Source organism: Triturus cristatus, chromosome 11, assembly GCF_964204655.1.
Source record: "Triturus cristatus chromosome 11, aTriCri1.1, whole genome shotgun sequence".
NCBI classification, from domain to species: domain Eukaryota; kingdom Metazoa; phylum Chordata; class Amphibia; order Caudata; family Salamandridae; genus Triturus; species Triturus cristatus.
Genome location: NC_140594.1, coordinates 963569269 through 963588155, shown reverse-complemented (window position 1 = coordinate 963588155; position 18887 = coordinate 963569269). Strand labels below are relative to the sequence as shown.

The 18887-nt window shown below is 52.2% G+C and overlaps 1 protein-coding gene across 15 annotated transcripts in view; it reads right to left on the bottom strand.

Moving 5' to 3' along the window:
• TRIP12 (thyroid hormone receptor interactor 12) overlaps positions 1-18887 on the bottom strand; it is a 1120962-nt gene that overhangs the window by 1068343 nt on the left and 33732 nt on the right. For all 15 annotated transcript variants that reach the window (XM_085634980.1, XM_085634991.1, XM_085634979.1 and 12 more), the window contains exon 2: positions 5567-5689. The gene's annotated coding sequence lies outside the window, so the exon portion shown is untranslated. The remainder of the gene's footprint in view (positions 1-5566; positions 5690-18887) is intronic.

Sequence of the window (18887 nt, the reverse complement as noted above, 5' to 3'; positions counted from 1 at the left end):
GCGGCTGGTGAACAGGGTCCTGGCCGGGCTGGAGGGGTTCAGCGCAGCGTACCTAGACGACATAGCAGTATTCAGCTCCCAGTGGACCGAGCACCTCCAGCACCTCAGGCAAGTACTGCTGACCCTGCGCCAGGCCGGCCTAACCATCAAAGCCAGTAAATGTCAAATTGGACAAGGCTCAGTGAACTATCTGGGGCACCAGGTGGGAAGCAGGCAGGTCACCCCCCTCCAGCCGAAGATCGACGCCATCTTGTCCTGGGAACCCCCAACCACCCAAACGGAAGTCCGGGCCTTCCTGGGCCTCACCGGTTACTACCGGAGGTTCATTAAGAACTATGGCAGCATCGCAGGCCCCCTCACAGAACTAACCTCCAAAAAACACCTGAAGAAAATACAATGGACTCCCCCGTGCCAAAAAGCATTCGACGCCTTGAAAGCCGCTATATGTACCGCTCCGGTACTCAAAGCCCCCCGACTACTCTCAGGAGTTTGTGGTCCAGACAGACGCCTCGGAGCACGGCATCGGGGCAGTCCGCTCACAGTTCAACGACGAGGGCATCGATCAGCCCATAGCCTTCATCAGCCGAAGGTTGCTACCTCGAGAACAGCGGTGGAGCACCATTGAAAGAGACCTTCGCAGTAGTCTGGGCACTCAAAAAGCTACGGCCCTACTTGTTCGGAACCCACTTTCGGGTTCAAACGGATCATCGAGCCTTGCGGTGGCTGATGCAGATGAGAGGAGAAAACCCCTGTTGGAAAGGCGTTCGCCGGAGGGGGGTTCGATACACGTCTTGCCCACTCCTTTGACCCACCTCTCCTAAGTAGGCCGAACCAGGCGCGCACACCCTGAGCTTACACTACGAACAGAGGGACACCACACGTATTCTTCGTAGGACGATAGGTTCTTTATCGAAGGCTTCAGGGGATCTTTATGATCCAAGTTATAAGTAGTACATCAGCGGCACAAGAGACTACAAATCGGTGAAAGGGGAATGGGGGTAGCGGGACAGTCTTTGAATGTAGTGTCTCTGCAAAGGTCCCTGCGGATAGCTCACAATCCTCGAGCTGGAGGGTGTTGTTGCTCTTGGCGATCTTTTGCCAATTCTTCCTCGAGGGGAGAGCCGCGAGTCACTCAGCAGGCACAGGTGGTTCGGTATTCGGGAGCCGCGACAGCGTCAGCAGGCTTCGATGGTTCCAGGTCTTCTCTGCCATTCGTCCCTCCGGCACCCCTGATTATACTCCCCCTGCCCTTTGAAGTCCGGAGTCCTCGAAGAGAGGGGCCTTTGGTGACTGAGGGGGTTCGGCGGGATTTCCTGCCGCTCGGTTCTTTGGTCTTTTCAGGTGGGTCTGGGAGGGACCCCAGACGCTCGGCAGGCGAGGCGCCTGCTCCCCAGGGGCCTGGTGGCCCATCGAGTCCTCCCGGGGGAAGGCGATCCGAGGTGTGACTGGGCTGGCGCCTCTTGGTCTGGCTCGGGGGTTCCCGCTCCCTCGGTCGGACATGCGTGGTAGGGTGTCGAGTCTGTCGGGGGCTCTGGCCGGCCCTCGGGTCTGTGTGGCTGGGGCGGCCGGAGTCGGAGATGCCGTGTCTTGGGGGTGGTTGTAGGTTGGCTGGATGATCGGGAGGGCATACGCCGTGAGGCCGGTCTCACAACCCCAAGCTGCTACGATGGTCAATCTCCCTCCAGGGGATGGACTTCACTGTGGATCATCGCCCCGGGACTGACCACGCCAACGCGGACGGCCTGTCCAGATTCTTCCGCTTCAGCGAGGAGAACCCCCAAGTGGATGGGTAGTTCTCCCCGCCTTTCAGCTGGGGGGGGGGGGGGTGGGGGTGCACGTGTGAGACCGGCCTCGTGGCGTGGACCCTCCCGACCAGCCAGCCACCCTGCAACCGCACCTGATCCCCCGATGTCACAGACTTCCGGCCACCATGGCCCAACAACCCGATGGCCGGCCAAGGCCCCAGCAACACCCAAGACCCTACCACGCATGCCCGACCGAGAGAGCGAGAAGCTCCCAAGCCAGACCAGGAGACGCCGTCCCTGTCACACCTCTGGTCTCCTCCCCAAGGAGGGTTTCGATCGGCCACCAGGCCCCGGGTGAGCGGGCGCCTCGCCTGCTGGGCGTCTGGAGTCCCTCCCAGACCCACCTGAACAGATCAAAGGGCCGAGCGACAGGAAATCCCAACACCCCGGCCCCAGGCACCAAGACCCCTCTCAGCGAGGACTCCGGACTTCAAAGAGGAGGGGGGAGTATAACAAGGGGTGCTGAAGGGACGGGAGGCAGAGAAGACCTGGACCTTCGAGAGCCCTGCTGACCTGGTTGCGGCTCGATCGATCCCTGAACGGAAGAACGCTCCCCGAACTCTGAACCATCTGAGCCCTGCTGACGCTGTCGCGGCTCCCCGAACTCTGAACCATCTGAGCCCTGCTGACGCCGTCGCGGCTCCCCGACTCCGAAACCACCTGTGCCTGCTGAGTGACTCGCGGCACTCTCCTCTAGACGAATCGGCAGGAATTGCCGAGAGAAACAACATCCCCTAGCTCGAGGATTGAGAGCTGTGCGCAGGATACTCCACAAAGACACTGTACTCAGAGACTGTCCTGCTACCCCCATACCCCATCACGAAATCGTCGCCGCTTGTGGCGCTGCTTCAATACCTGCATTTCGGATCATAAAGGTCCCTAAAAGCTAACGATAAAGTGCTGTCTTACGAAGAATTACTGTGTGGTGTCCCTCTGTCCGAGAGTGCAAGCTCAGCGTGTGCGATCCTAGGAACGAGACCCTTCCAGGAAGGGCCTCCTCGCCCTTGCTCGGCCTAACTCTGGGAGAGGTGGGTCAAAGGGTGGTCCGGAACGTATTCCGAAGCCCCCCGGAGAACGCCTTTCCAACAGTTATTATTGCCTTGGTCATGTCACATGTCGACTACGCAAATTCATTATATTTTGGCATCCCTCTCTATCTCTTAAAACGTTTACAGATGGTACAAAACCAGGCAGCGCATCGGATTACTCACCTGCCTCGGCATCATCACATCACCCCCCTCTTAAAGCAACTTCATTGGCTACCGGTTGCTCAGCGGTGTGCCTTTAAGATTGAATGTCTAATTTTCAAGTCACTTAACGGTAACAGCCCGAAATTCGTCAACATGATTAACAAATATGCTCTCACACGTAACCTTCGCTCAGCGCGCAAAAACCTTCTTCTTAGCCCCCCTTTTAAACTGAAGCGCACCGGTTGTGCCAGGTTTTCCACCTTGGCCCCCTCTTTTTGGAATTCCCTTCCATCTGAAATCAGTCTCTCCAACAATCTTCTTGGCTTCAGGATTCTCTTAAAAACCTGGCTCTTTCGACCGGCTTTCTAAATTCTCTCTCAGGGACCTGGACTTCTATCGAACTAGCGCCATGAAACCTCTCCGGTATACGTGCGCTCTACAAATTCCTATTGACATGACAAGCCGTGATGGCAAACCAGATATTGTCTACATGGGTGGCCCACAATGGACCGTTTTGTGCTCTGCTGCATGTACTCTGGTATCCCAGTCACCAGGTGTCGCACTCGCTCTCCAGACAATCTGAAATATTGTGGCCCCCGGTAAAGGTACAACGGGGGTGAAACTGTGGCAAAGCAAGAAATTGTGGCGGTAGTAATTCAATCAGTACATCAAGAAATTAAATGGTCTGAATGCCGACAGGATGGGTAAATCTGAGCCACTGTTTTATTTGTTCAGTATGTTGTTATTTTCAAGAGCTCCTCCTTGACCCTTTGATTAATTTCACACTGTTTTCTATGGCTTGTTGCCTACTAGTTTCTGCACAAATCTGCACTTTGCACTGAACATGTGATATCAATTGTCAAACGTGAATCACAGACAGTTGTCCAATGGCGCGTCCTGATAAAACCTTTAGTTTTTCATGATACTGGTACCCTCTGACTAAGGGTTTTCCCGAAATGCATAGGGGTTACGATGTAAATTACTGTGGACGAACTTTGAGTTGGCAAATGCTGCCGATAAAAACTTTAGAGCAGTATCTTGTAGGAATTCGGAATGCCGGGATCACCACGCAATCAAAGTAATTAAAGCATTGACAACATAGTTTCATTTTGATAAAATTATTCCAAAAGTTTAGATTTAGAAGTGGGCTCGCAAGTTTTGTGCCCTGGGCCTGGGTTTATCAATCGGTACTCAGCAGGATTGTCACATAAAGACCTCTCACTTTGAATTCAGAGAAAGAAAAATAAACACCAAGCTCCCTGAAAGGGAGAGCCTGACATAGGACTTCCGTCTTTGAATGTGCAGCAAATGTGACAAGATAAGAACAAGATTTAAAGGCCTGTTTACAGCAAGCGAGTTTGTGGAAGAATATAGCAAACAATGTTTGGGCAACGGGAAAAACAAACTCAAGCTGGACAGCTTTAATCAAATAAAGCCAGCAAATGGAAAGTTAGAAAACGCGAGTTATAAACCACAAAGCAAATTGTAAGCAACAGGTGGAATGCATTCCTAGATCAACTTTCTGAAAGTCCCCAAGATGCCTTTAGCAGACTTCGACCTACAAAGCACCATTTCCGAACTTTGGCGCATGTGCAGGTTTTGGTGCCAATGTTAGGTGGTGATAAAAAAAGCAGTGCTTCCAATTTATGAATTTTAACATTATGGGAACATTACATCCACACTAGTGGTGTTCACCATAAAACCTGCTACCAAAACATACAGGTACACACCGTGTATAATGGCACACTGCTTCTGTGACACCAGTGCACAGTGCCAAAAGCAGATCTTCAACTTCTTTAGTTTAAGCCTGGAAATAGATCTGTTCAGTGTTGCACAAATCTTGGAAGTTCTTCCATAGACACAGCTGACAACCAGTGGCTTGAGACTAGTTAAGGCAGTAGCAGTCTTAAGGAAAGCACAACAGTGGTCCGGTCACCTGTATCACAACACAATGATGGTATACAACTGCATCAGATTTAAAAAATCATCATAAATGAACGGATTATACAGTTGAGTACTCCAAGTTCTCATTTACAAGATTGTGTACATTTGTTAAAAGTGAACAAATTGTCTCTAAATGGCCTTGGATCACACATAAGTCATTGTTGGTGTGGGAGAAACATGAAAGAGATGGTAGGATAACGTGTAGGAAACACTGTGTGAACCTGTGGGGGAATCATATGAGAAGTGGTGAGTAAAGGCTAGACCTGGTAGAAAGTTTGCTGGCATAAAAAAAAATGTGTTATATTAAAAGCAAGAAATGTGCTGCGGCACATTCTTGGTGGAACCACAAATCATACAGGGATGCTCTTTAAAGTCTCAGAAAAATCTCAAACCTGCAGAACAGTGTACAACTATCAATATATAAAGGCGCATAAAGTAGAACAAACTGATAAATGTAAATACAAAATCATAATCAAGTTATACATCTGCAGAGGCAATGTACAGAATCAAATGAGGGACAGTATTGGTGCAAAATCCTAGTGCATTGCTGATCCAACCCAATCTGTAGTAAGAAATATGCTATGTAATTGCACTATTGAAATTTAAAATACAAATGAAAGTGCTTACAATTTTGGCCGAGATTCAAAACGGCCACATGCCTCTCACGCACAGCGACAGCCTTATGCTCAGGAGAAGAGCAGGACAAAGGAGTCTGAAGTGCCAATCTGTGTTGTGGCAAGTGGTTCACAACTGCAATAAAAGAAATCTGCATTAGGTTACAAAACAAATAAAAACATACTTTTAAAATGGAAGAACCGTCTATAAATATAATCTAGCACAAGGTCACTTTAAACCTTTTTACAAAACCCCAAGCAGTCAAACAAATGGAACAAACAAGCGTTTGCACTTCTCGATTCATACTGTCCAATAGATTCAGATATGTGTATTCAAGTGCCAAGTTAATCGAGACATCTGAACAGAAAATAACTGTTCAATCCACATTTTGTCCTCTTGTGAAATATCGGTTACCTCACTTTTCAAAATAACAAGTGTGTGCACAACAACAAAAAATGAGATTTCCTAAGTAACAGTAGCAAATAGTAAACATTTACCTGTTACAGAAAGCAATCTGCAGTGAGCACAGGATTCCAAAGTACTTTAACAATTATTAACTTAATTTGAGGCTAGTCATAGTGGACATGTGTAACAGTAGAAATCACATACCCAGCATGGCTTAAAGTGAGAATGTCTGAAAAATCATCACAGATACTAGGGCTCACCTTATGGATTTTCCAATTCTGTTACACATAGCTACAAAAAAAAAATTGTCTGATTCTGTATGCATGATCACGTTACAGCAGCGCAAGAATGCCAGAGTACAGCATCACAAGAACCCTATTTTGCATACCTCTCCAAAATGGCTGACAACCATCTTGTAGAGGTACATTAAATAAGCAATGGCAAAGCTAATAGGTCTCGCTAAGCTAAGAATGTTTTAGTAATGATGTACACCAGTGTGGATGCCGTTCAGCATGGCTAAAAGTTAGTGAGGTAAAGGAGAGTGGATTGTCAAAGGGGAGTGGGGTGTTATGGAGTGTCCTATAGGAGAGTTGAGTGGCGTGAAGAGGAGCGGAGTGTCATGGAGTAGCGTACAGTGTTGTTGAGTGTCATGGAGAGAGTAGAGTTTTGCAGAGTGGAGTACAGTGTCAGATGTAAGTGTCGTAGAGTAGCACAGTCGTAGTGTAGAGAGAAGTGGAGTTGCATAGAGGGTGTTACATAGAGTAGAGTGTTGTGGGGTAGAGTGGAGTAGACAGTAGAGTGGACTAGAGTTGCATACAGTGGAGTGGCAGAGTAGGGTAGTGTCACTGAATAGAGTGGAGTAAAGTGGCATTGAGGGAGTTGCGCAGAGTGTGGTAGAGTGGAGTATTGCTGCAGAGTGGCATAGAGTGGAGTAGCGGCCTAGAGTGAAGTGGTGTAAAGTACAGTGCTGCAGAGTAGATTGGCGTAGTGTGCAACGGCCTGGAGTGGTGCAGGGCAGAGTGGAGTGGTGCAGGGCGGAGTGGTGCAGGGCAGAGTGGAGTGGTGCAGGGCAGAGTGGAGTGGTGCAGGGCAGAGTGGAGTGGTGCAGGGCAGAGTGGAGTGGAGTAGAGTAGTGTGATGCAGAGTGCATATAGAGAAGAAGAGCAGAGTGGTGTAGAGTGATGAAGCGGTGCAGAGCAGAGTGACGTAGAGTGCATCGGTGCAGAGTACAACAGAATAGAGTGGCTCAGAATAGGACAGAGTGGCACAGAGTATATTTATTCGGGGCAGAGTAGAGCGGCGCTGGGCGGGGCAGAGCGGGGGCGGGGCAGAGCGGGGGCGGGGCAGAGCGGGGCGGGGCAGAGCGGGGCGGGGCAGAGCGGGGGCGGGGCAGAGCGGGGGCGGGGCAGAGCGGGGGCGGGGCAGAGCGGGGGCGGGGCAGAGCGGGGGCGGGGCAGAGCGGGGGCGGGGCAGAGCGGGGGCGGGGCAGAGCGGGGGCGGGGCAGAGCGGGGGCGGGGCAGAGCGGGGGCGGGGCAGAGCGGGGGCGGGGCAGAGCGGGGGCGGGGCAGAGCGGGGGCGGGGCAGAGCGGGGGCGGGGCAGAGCGGGGGCGGGGCAGAGCGGGGGCGGGGCAGAGCGGGGGCGGGGCAGAGCGGGGGCGGGGCAGAGCGGGGGCGGGGCAGAGCGGGGGCGGGGCAGAGCAGGGCGGGGCAGAGCAGAGCGGGGCAGAGCAGAGCGGGGCAGAGCAGAGCGGGGCAGAGCAGAGCGGGGCAGAGCAGAGCGGGGCAGAGCGGGGCAGAGCGGGGCAGAGCGGGGCAGAGGGGTTGCGGAATAGAGGTCACAGGGTTGTGATTTTAAGACAACGGGAGGCCTGCGGGCATACTCTTGAACCCAGCACTGAGGGGAGAGGTGGTAAGCTCTCCGCAGGGAGAATGGGGACACCGGCTGCTGGGGAGGCAAGGGCGACAGGTCACACGAGCCTCCTTGAACAGCCTGGTGGCGAGGGGTGGGCCCCCGGAAATACACGGACAAGGACCAAGGGCTTGGGGGCTCACCACTCATGGACGCAGGTGGGTTGCGCCTTGCGTGGTTCTCAATCGGCGGGGATGCGAGCCTGGAGGCCCCTTGGTGCTGGAGGGTATTATGGTCAAGAAGAATATTTAGGTTATGAATTCTGAACACTAGATTTAAATGTGTGGCAAGCGGGGCAGAGCAGAGCGGGGCAGGGCAGGGCAGAGCAGGGCAGGGCAGAGCGGGGCAGGGCAGAGCGGGGCAGGGCAGAGCGGGGCAGGGCAGAGCGGGGCAGGGCAGGGCAGAGCGGGGCAGGGCAGGGCAGAGCGGGGCAGGGCAGGGCAGAGCGGGGCAGGGCAGGGCAGGGCAGGGCAGGGCAGGGCAGGGCAGGGCAGGGCAGGGCAGGGCAGGGCAGGGCAGAGCGGGGCAGAGCGGGGCAGGGCAGAGCGGGGCAGAGCGGGGCAGGGCAGGGCGGGGCAGGGCAGAGCGGGGCAGGGCAGGGCAGGGCAGAGCGGGGCAGAGCGGGGCAGGGCAGAGCGGGGCAGGGCAGAGCGGGGCAGAGCGGGGCAGAGCGGGGCAGAGCGGGGCAGGGCAGAGCGGGGCAGGGCGGGGCGGGGCAGAGCGGGGCAGAGCGGGGCAGGGCAGGGCAGAGCGGGGCAGGGCGGGGCGGGGCAGAGCGGGGCAGAGCGGGGCAGGGCAGGGCAGAGCGGGGCAGGGCAGAGCGGGGCAGGGCAGGGCAGAGCGGGGCAGGGCAGGGCAGAGCGGGGCAGGGCAGGGCAGAGCGGGGCAGGGCAGGGCAGAGCGGGGCAGGGCGGGGCGGGGCAGGGCAGGGCAGGGCGGGGCGGGGCAGGGCGGGGCGGGGCAGGGCAGGGCAGAGCGGGGCGGGGCAGAGCGGGGCGGGGCGGGGCAGGGCAGAGCAGAGCGGGGCGGGGCAGAGCGGGGCGGGGCGGGGCAGGGCAGAGCAGAGCGGGGCAGGGCAGAGCGGGGCAGGGCAGAGCGGGGCAGGGCAGAGCGGGGCAGGGCAGAGCGGGGCAGGGCAGAGCGGGGCAGGGCAGAGCGGGGCAGGGCAGAGCGGGGCAGGGCAGAGCGGGGCAGGGCAGAGCGGGGCAGGGCAGAGCGGGGCAGGGCAGAGCGGGGCAGGGCAGAGCGGGGCAGGGCAGAGCGGGGCAGGGCAGAGCGGGGCAGAGCAGAGCGGGGCAGAGCAGAGCGGGGCAGAGCAGAGCGGGGCAGAGCAGAGCGGGGCAGAGCAGAGCGGGGCAGAGCAGAGCGGGGCAGAGCAGAGCGGGGCAGAGCAGAGCGGGGCAGGGCAGAGCGGGGCGGGGCAGAGCGGGGCGGGGCAGAGCGGGGCAGAGCGGGGCAGAGCGGGGCAGAGCGGGGCAGAGGGGTTGCGGAATAGAGGTCACAGGGTTGTGATTTTAAGACAACGGGAGGCCTGCGGGCATACTCTTGAACCCAGCACTGAGGGGAGAGGTGGTAAGCTCTCCGCAGGGAGAATGGGGACACCGGCTGCTGGGGAGGCAAGGGCGACAGGTCACACGAGCCTCCTTGAACAGCCTGGTGGCGAGGGGTGGGCCCCCGGAAATACACGGACAAGGACCAAGGGCTTGGGGGCTCACCACTCATGGACGCAGGTGGGTTGCGCCTTGCGTGGTTCTCAATCGGCGGGGATGCGAGCCTGGAGGCCCCTTGGTGCTGGAGGGTATTATGGTCAAGAAGAATATTTAGGTTATGAATTCTGAACACTAGATTTAAATGTGTGGCAAGCGGGGCAGAGCAGAGCGGGGCAGGGCAGGGCAGAGCAGGGCAGAGCGGGGCAGAGCAGAGCGGGGCAGGGCAGGGCAGAGCGGGGCAGAGCAGAGCGGGGCAGGGCAGGGCAGAGCGGGGCAGAGCAGAGCGGGGCAGGGCAGGGCAGGGCGGGGCGGGGCAGGGCAGAGCGGGGCAGGGCAGAGCGGGGCAGGGCAGAGCGGGGCAGGGCAGAGCGGGGCAGGGCAGAGCGGGGCAGGGCAGAGCGGGGCAGGGCAGAGCGGGGCAGGGCAGAGCGGGGCAGGGCAGAGCGGGGCAGGGCAGAGCGGGGCAGGGCAGAGCAGGGCAGGGCGGGGCAGGGCGGGGCAGGGCAGAGCTGGGCAGAGCAGGGCGACGCTGGGCAGAGCTGGGCAGAGCAGGGCGACGCTGGGCAGAGCAGGGCGACGCTGGGCAGAGCAGAGCGACGCTGGGCAGAGCAGAGCGACACAGGGCAGAGCAGAGCGACACAGGGCAGAGTAGAGCAACGCAGGGCAGAGTAGAGCAACGCAGAGCTGGGCAGGGCAGAGTAGAGCGGTGCAGAGTAGCGCGGGGCAGGGCAGAGTAGAGCGGCGCAGAGTAGCGCAGGGCAGAGTAGCCCGGCGCAGAGTAGCGCGGGGCAGGGCAGAGTAGCGCGGCGCAGAGTAGCGCGGGGCAGGGCAGAGTAGCGCGGGGCAGGGCAGAGTAGCGCGGGGCAGGGCAGAGTAGCGCGGGGCAGGGCAGAGCGACGCAGGGCAGGGCAGAGCGACGCAGGGCAGAGCAGAGGGACGCAGGGCAGGGCAGAGCAGAGCGACGCAGGGCAGAGCAGAGCGACGCAGGGCAGAGCAGAGCGACGCAGGGCAGAGCAGAGCGACGCAGGGCAGAGCAGAGCTGGGCAGGGCAGAGTAGAGCGACGCAGGGCAGAGTAGAGCGACGCAGGGCAGAGTAGAGCGACGCAGGGCAGAGTAGAGCGACGCAGGGCAGAGTAGAGCGACGCAGGGCAGAGTAGAGCGACGCAGGGCAGAGTAGAGCGACGCAGGGCAGAGTAGAGCGACGCAGGGCAGAGTAGAGCAACGCAGGGCAGAGTAGAGCAACGCAGGGCAGAGTAGAGCAACGCAGGGCAGAGTAGAGCAACGCAGGGCAGAGTAGAGCAACGTAGAGCGACGCAGAGCTGGGCAGGGCAGAGTAGCGCGGGGCAGGGCAGAGTAGCGCGGGGCAGGGCAGAGTAGCGCGGGGCAGGGCAGAGTAGAGCGGCGCAGAGTAGCGCGGGGCAGGGCAGAGTAGCGCGGGGCAGGGCAGAGTAGCGCGGGGCAGGGCAGAGTAGCGCGGCGCAGGGCAGAGTAGCGCGGCGCAGGGCAGAGTAGCGCGGCGCAGGGCAGAGTAGCGCGGCGCAGGGCAGAGTAGCGCGGCGCAGGGCAGAGTAGCGCGGCGCAGGGCAGAGTAGCGCGGCGCAGGGCAGAGTAGAGCGGCGCAGGGCTGGGCAGGGCAGAGTAGAGTTGTGTGCTGGATAAAAAACAGAATTGTACAGACTTCCTCAAGCACACCCCCAATAGGCAGCATGATTGTCACATAAATCCTTTCACTTTGAAGTCAGAAAAAGTAAAAGAGACACCAAGCTCACTGAAAGAGACTGACATAGGTCCTATGTCTTGGAATGCACACCAAATGTGACTAAATAAGATCAAGATTTAAAGGCGGGTTTACAGAAAGTGAGTCTGTTGAAGAATACAGTAGACCAGGTTTGGGCAACGGAAGGGACGATCTCTAGCTGGACACCCTAAAACAAGTAAAGTCATAAAATAGAAAAACAGAAAATGTGAGTTACAAAACCACAAAGCCAATGGTAAGCAATGGGCGGAATCCATTCCTAGGTCAACTTACTGAATGTCCCCTAGATTTCTTCAGAAAACCAGACCGCTGCACTGTCTGGTAGGGTGCGGCCCAAAAAATGAATGAAGGGCGTTTAAAAGCACATTATCAGAAAGCAGCGGCTCAGCAGCAAATTGCAGCTGGCAGGCTTCATAAACACAAACCAAATAAGGCCTTAAAGTTAAAATGTTTTTTTCCTAATTGCAGCGACGGGAGGGGGTGGGGGGGGGGGGGGGGTTGGAGTGGTTACTAGACAGCCATGGTAGAGTAAACCATGCGGAGCAGCAGCAGAAAGGGCAGGGAAAGCAATGGACTAACTTGGGAATACAAGAGTGGGCAAGTGAGGGAGAAGCAGTACAGGGAAGAGAACAAGAAAAGCTATGTACTCCCATAGAGTGCTAAAGGGAAGTGAAAAAGTTGTTTTTGACTGAGCAGTGAAAGGACAAGTCGCACAGTCAAAAGAACAGTAAACAAGCTACGCTTGAGATGTGTGATGAACAGAAAAAGGGGAGGAAAAGTCAGTGAAAAAGAAGTGAATGAGTCCGACAAGAAAGTCAATCATCCGGTATTCGACAGCTACAAAAAAAAAAAACTATGGATTTGCTCAATGGCCATGCTGGATATGCAATGTTTACAAGAACTGCAGACTTACAAGGATGAAGATTTACATTTCCTGGGGTTCTGTGAACACCTTCCCACACACAGAAGGACACTTTTAGCCAATAGTCTCTAATAATATTTCACAGATAAGGAAAGCCACCTATAGGTACTTTCCTTTGAAACTAGTTTTCACACTTTCACCCGTCAAAACTCAGGCACAGATAACAGTATGCCAAGTGTTGATTTCTGTGCATAATCATTCTGGGATCTGGTGTGTGTAACCTTTACATCTTTTAGGTAAGAGAATGGAGGAAGTACTTAAGGGAACAACCAAAGATATATCAAATTCAGTGGCCTTTTTTGGGCGAAATGGTTTCACTCTGAGAAACCTGGTCAGCAGAAAAACCAACTTCCACGCAGGACATTTCAAAGGACAAGAATGAAGTACAAGTGGTATGAGAGGAAATCTATTCTGCAGACCTTCTAAAAATATAGCTTCAACCAGCAGATTCAAAAGTAATGCCTGATCTGGAGGGTAAATGCACACAGAAAAGCAGTTGTGTTCACTATTTCAATGCTTTTTAGGATAACATCACTCACAACTGTAGGTACTGTGGAGTTTCTTTAACAGCAGCGAATCTAGAAATGTACTAGGGCACAAAGAGGCAAACACTGCCCATCTACATGTGTAGATGGCCTTATGAAGCAAAAAGTACATTGACCCAACTGCTCAAGCATGCATTAGATGACTCCTCCTCCCAGTTTGATAAGGCAGCGTGTGGGTCAGTAGGAAAAGGTGCAACGCTGCAGGCTAGTTCAGCTGGAGAAGGGAGGGATTAATACTGCCCACGATTTGTGGAGGTAGATTTCAGGACTACATTCTGAAAAACTGAAATATAACAGAAGGCACAATGATGCCGGAAACGTCCATTACAATGTGAGAGCATCATCCAGGAAGCAAGGAATATAAGCTGGACCAAGAAAGGGCACTTCATGTTCAATCAGTTCATAAAGATAGAGACCCCCATATACTTAGAACATCAATTTTTATTACTTTCTGTGATAACGATCAATCTTTGTCTGACTTTAACATGCAGAGGTAGCTTCCCTTCATTCTCCTTACTTGCCAGCTATGCTTTTGAACAAATGTATCTACCTCCAGGCCAGCTACAGACCTTTACTGCTTTCTCACACAAAAAATTGGACCCACTCCTTACTGCTTGTTAAGGTAGTACTTTGTCATTGGACTGTGTCTGAACTTGTACCTAATGGACCATACAACTGAAGGAGAACACGAGGCTGCAAAGCCTCCACAGTTCTTACTACCTGGATCAAGTTTGTCGAGAACTTCGAGGATATCTCTTGAATGCTAAACACCCTACCATGTGAAGGAAAAGAGAAGTTTGTATTCCTTACACTGCTGTAAAATGGGATACTGATAACTGACACGGTATAATAATGGATGCCAGATGTTGCAAATGCACTTTAAAGATACACACAAAACCAGGCATGATGAAACTTGAAGATAACTTATTAACGAAGTCTAGAGTCTTAAAATTGAGGAATGATATTTATATAATCATTACACAGAATATTCCGTGAGTGCAGTATATATGCAGTATGGCTGGGATGGAAGTACAACCGGCATCAAGGCACGATGTCTTGATTGCAGACATTTGATAATTATGTTTGAATATTGTTTTGGCCCATTGGAGGTGGTAAACTGACAGTGGACCTTTGCATTGCTTTTGAGGTGCTTAACAAGATCAATAAGAGGAAAACAGGTATGAGTGGTGCCAATTTTTAGGTTTTTATCTTTGGATAACGGTTTACATTTGGGAGCATGGCATGAAAGCCCACTGGGGGAAATCTATATCCATATCGTATGCAAAAAATATGGCAATATAATGCTCCATGTCCCACTCCTCGTCGCTCAACTTCATTTGATAAGTAAATATGCAAGTATTGACGTATACCATGAATTGGTTTTCTATGTTTAGATGAGCAGGTGTTGCATAATATACTTTGTATTAGGGACTATGCATTCTGGTTTCCACTATTAACACGAATGTACGGTTTGTGGTGTATCGTTTACACACTACAACCAAACTCTTATTGTGGTTTTTTTAGCCCTGAAGAAGTTGCGGAAAAAAAACCCAACAGGACAAAACATGTGTTGGCTGGGCAATGAAAGAAAGAAAATAAAGAACAAAAGGAAAATAATTTCACACTTAGATATTGTGTCTATGTTTAAAATGAAGTGTGTTCTCCGGTTTAGAAGTATTTAACTGTGTCATGATAACAGGTTTACTGAGAAAACTCTTTTGGGAATATAGGTGCCAGTTATTTGGAAATTATTTCAATTGTTACGGTTGTTTGACCTTGAAGGGATTAGAAAGGTCAATATCATGAATTTGGGCTACAGCCTTGTTTGAGACCAAGCGCCCAAATCCCTTTTGCAATAGCTGAATAGGGTTTGAGGTAGTCTAGAAAAAAAATCACTGCACTCAAACGTAGTCTAAGTCTCCTTTCAGTTTATCCATTCTGAAAGGTTTATGAATGTTTGACTCAAAAGCAGTATGTATTGGTTAAACATCAGCATTGCTTCCCATAATTACTTGTGATCATCATGATGGAAGTGGAACCTACTATCCTACTCTGAATGATGAAGCAGGCCTACCCTGGATCTCTCACCACCTACTTCAACTATATGATTCTGTCAAATAGGGTGCTTCCAGAAACCACAAGCTTAAATGGAAATCTCAAAAAATACTAAACTCACAAAGAGGGGAAATTGTTAAAGATATGAGAAACATTTTAATACAATTTACACAAACGATGCCTCATGGTTAAGCCGCTTACAAATGCCAAATAACATAACTGCAGGAAGGAGAACAGCCTTTAATATTGTTTCATACAGGAATTTAAATATTACACCAATGCTATTCTTCATAAATCTTCAATGACTAATTTTATGGCGGTAACATTGGTTCATGTAATGCAGCTATGCCTTAGATGCTGTAGATTTGAGCATACGTTTTCCAATGTACAGATTGCCCATATCTAGCATGCATAGGATTGATGAAAGATCACCTTAAGTTTAAAAAATAATAACCAAAGAAAAAATGTTTAAAGAAAAGCTAGGCAAAACTGCTCAAATTCCACCTCCTTGCATGATGCAAGGTTGTACATGGTCACATTTATGAAGTCACAAAACCACCTCATATGAGAGCATAGAAATATACTCAGCCTACATAGAATTGGGATAAGACAACAGTATAATTTGAGAGTAGAGTGGAAACTGCATCAGTGCAAGCGACAGTGCATTCAAACATCCAGTTTTCATAAATAAAGCACTGAACAAATTATTATAGTAACCAAGCAGCATAACCACGTTAACGCATTTTAAATGATTTGAGTGAAAACAGGAAGCAATCTGAAAAGAGATAGCCACGAAAAAATACAATGATCAGACAGCTTATCTGAAACTTGCTGCAGAAACTGACTTCTAGAAAACCAGGAGGCTGCAAGATAATACCATCTTTGCTAGTGATCAATATTCCAAGGTATCACGTTAAAGCTACTGCCCCTTCTTAAAGCAGGTAGCTGGTGCAGGAGTCCCAGCACTAAATATTCGCTTATTTAGCATGAAAGCAGTACATCCAAAAGTGCAATTGTTGGTTCTACTCTCCAGATAGAGAATTGCAGGACCAGTTGCATGAAGAGGTGAAGCAGTAGCAGTGCAGAAATATTAATTATGCAACACAATATGGTCTACAACATGGGATCTTAATCGGTGGGCCCTGGGTAGTTGCAACTATTTAGAAAATTAGCAAATTCATTAAGTAAATACGTTGAAAAAGCAACATTAAAAATGTTAAAACTATCTTTAAGTGTACAAATTGAAGTCTAAAAATGTGTTGGTACCCTTTAGCTGGATTAATGGAACCAGCACAAATACATCAAATAGAATTTAGTATGGGCGAATGATGGCCTCAACTGAAACCCTGATGAACGTGACAAAAAAACTGAGCATGTATTCAAAGACAAAGTGATGTGCCAGAGTCTAGCATATTGCTTTGTCTTTTAGAAATAAAAGCACGTTTTGAAAGGATGCAGACTTCTCACTAAAGTAAAAATTTGTTGACTTCTAAATGAAAGAAAACGTCATTTTTTGTATTTCTTCGATTTACACTTATTTCACTATTTTGGGGTAATGCTTTGAAGTTTAAATCTTAGAAATTCCTCTGGGCAGGGTTCCTGGCTTCCAGTAATGATTCAGCAGGGGCGAACAGAAATCAAAAGGTGCGGACCCGCTTGAGTATAAACACTCCCATTTGAAGACACTTATTTGACTAGCAAATTCCTAGCCACTAAAGGCGTCAAGGCTGTTCTTTTTGCTACAGCCGAATATGCTTTCTTAGGAGAAAAAAAACACAAGGGCAAAACTCTTCAAGTATCTTTTATTCAAACTAAAACTTTAATGTTTAGGACCAACGCATAACAGGATGGTTGACAAGAAAAGGGTTAGCCACAACAGTTCTCCCAAAATGCCTAGCCACACAGACATGACAACATGAAGGGTTCCTGCTCAGCCTGTGAGACCGGCCTCGTGGCGTGGGCCCTCCCAACCAGCAAGCTACCCTGCAACCGCACCGATCCTCGATGTCACAGACTTCCGGCCCCCATGGCCCAACATCCCGAGGGCCGGCCAGATCCCCAACACGCATGCCCGGCCGAGGGAGAGCGAAACCCCCCAAACCAGACCGAGAGGCGCCGACCCTGTCACACCTCTGGTCTCTTCCCCGAGGGAGGTTTCGATCGACCACCAGGCCCCCGGTGAGCGGCCGCCTCACCTGCTGGGCGTCTGGAGTCCCTCCCGGACCCACCTGAACAGATCAAAGGGCCGAGCGACAGGAAGTCCCGACACACCGCCCCCAGGCACCAAGACCCCTCTCGGCGAGGACTCCGGACTTCAAAGAGGAGATGGGGGGGGGGGGGGGGGGGTATAACAAGGGGTGCTGAAGGGACGGGAGGCAGAGAAGACCTGGACTGACGAGAGTCTGCTGACCTGGTCGCGGCTCGATCGCTCCCCGAACTGAAGAACTCTGAACCATCTGAGCCCTGCTGACGCTGTCGCGGCTCCCCGAACTCTGAACCATCTGAGCCCTGCTGACGCTGTCGCGGCTCCCCGAACTCTGAACCATCTGAGCCCTGCTGTCGCGGCTCCCCGAACTCTGAACCATCTGAGCCCTGCTGACGCTGTCGCGGCTCCCCGGACGCCGAACCATCTGAGCCCTGCTGACGCTGTCGCGGCTCCCCGAACTCTGAACCATCTGAGCCCTGCTGACGCTGTCGCGGCTCCTCGAACTACGAACCTCCGGTGCCTGCTGAGTGACTCGCGGCCCGCTCCTCCAAGAGAATCGGCAGAGATTGCCGAGAGAAGCAACATCCCCTCAGCTCGAGGATTGAGAGCTGTGCGCCGGATACTCCGCAGAGACACTGATTCAAAGACTGTCCCGCTACCCCTTACCCCGCATCACACGATCGCTGCCGCTTGTGGCACTAATTCTGCTCCTGCCTTCCGGATCATAAAGATCCCTGACGACCAACGATAAAGTCTATTATCTTGCAAAGAATTACTGTGTGGTGTCCCTCTATCTGAAGAGAGTAAGTGCAGCGTGTGCGATCCTAGGTACGAGACCCTTCCAGGAAGGGCCTCCCCGCTCTTGCTCGGCCTAACTCTGGGAAAGGTGGGCCTCCGGGTGGTCAGGAACGTATTCCGCAGCTTCCCCGGGGAACGCTTTCCACGCTTCCTGATTGATCACAAAAGCAAGTGTTGAGACTGACTGACTGAATACTGCCTATTTACATGGGCATCCCCATTTACGTGGGTTCCCCTTGGCCTCTTCAAGGCAGGCCAAAATGCTTTCGCCCCCGCACACTTTAAGAGCATATAGCACAGATGGCGGCATAATAGCCATCTACCTGGGTCGGACCTATACCATTCCTTGGCTAGACCCAAAGAAAATATACTATGAACAACAGTATAAGGTCTATTTATATAGGCTGAGCCTCTACAACTCCTGGGGACTGTACTATAAATCAACAGGGTGGCTCACACTCAACGTCATTCAACTGTATAACCGGGTCAGCTTCATGAATGGTAAATATCTGTATGCCTGAAAGATGCCATCTTTTCCCACACACTTTTTGAAACGTGCACATGAGCAGCCTTACACTTCCAGCATCAAGGTTCACCTTTCTTAGCCACATACGCTGGACATAAAAACATTTCCCATAAGGCCCAGAATGTACTCACACACACAGTCTCCACCCAAAAGGTGGGGTCTGAGAACAGTTGACCAAATATCTAAAGCAGGATAAAACTAATTTACAAAACCCACCGGTACAGTAAAAATAGATTTCAGATAATCAAACTAGGAAAAGACACGCTGATGTCTATTGCAGCTTTCACTGTTTGCCATGGGGTTGGAGACGTAAAAAACGTACCTTCAGCCAGCCGTGTGAAGGTCCGCTGCTTCAGCACAGGCTCCCCGAATACCCTGCGGCCAATCCTGAAGCTGCTCTCACGAGACCAGCTTCAGGATTGGCCTGAGCACACTTGATTAGCGCTCCAGAACCAGATTGGGGGGGGGGGGTCTGGGCCTGCTTTCTCCTACCCAAGCGAT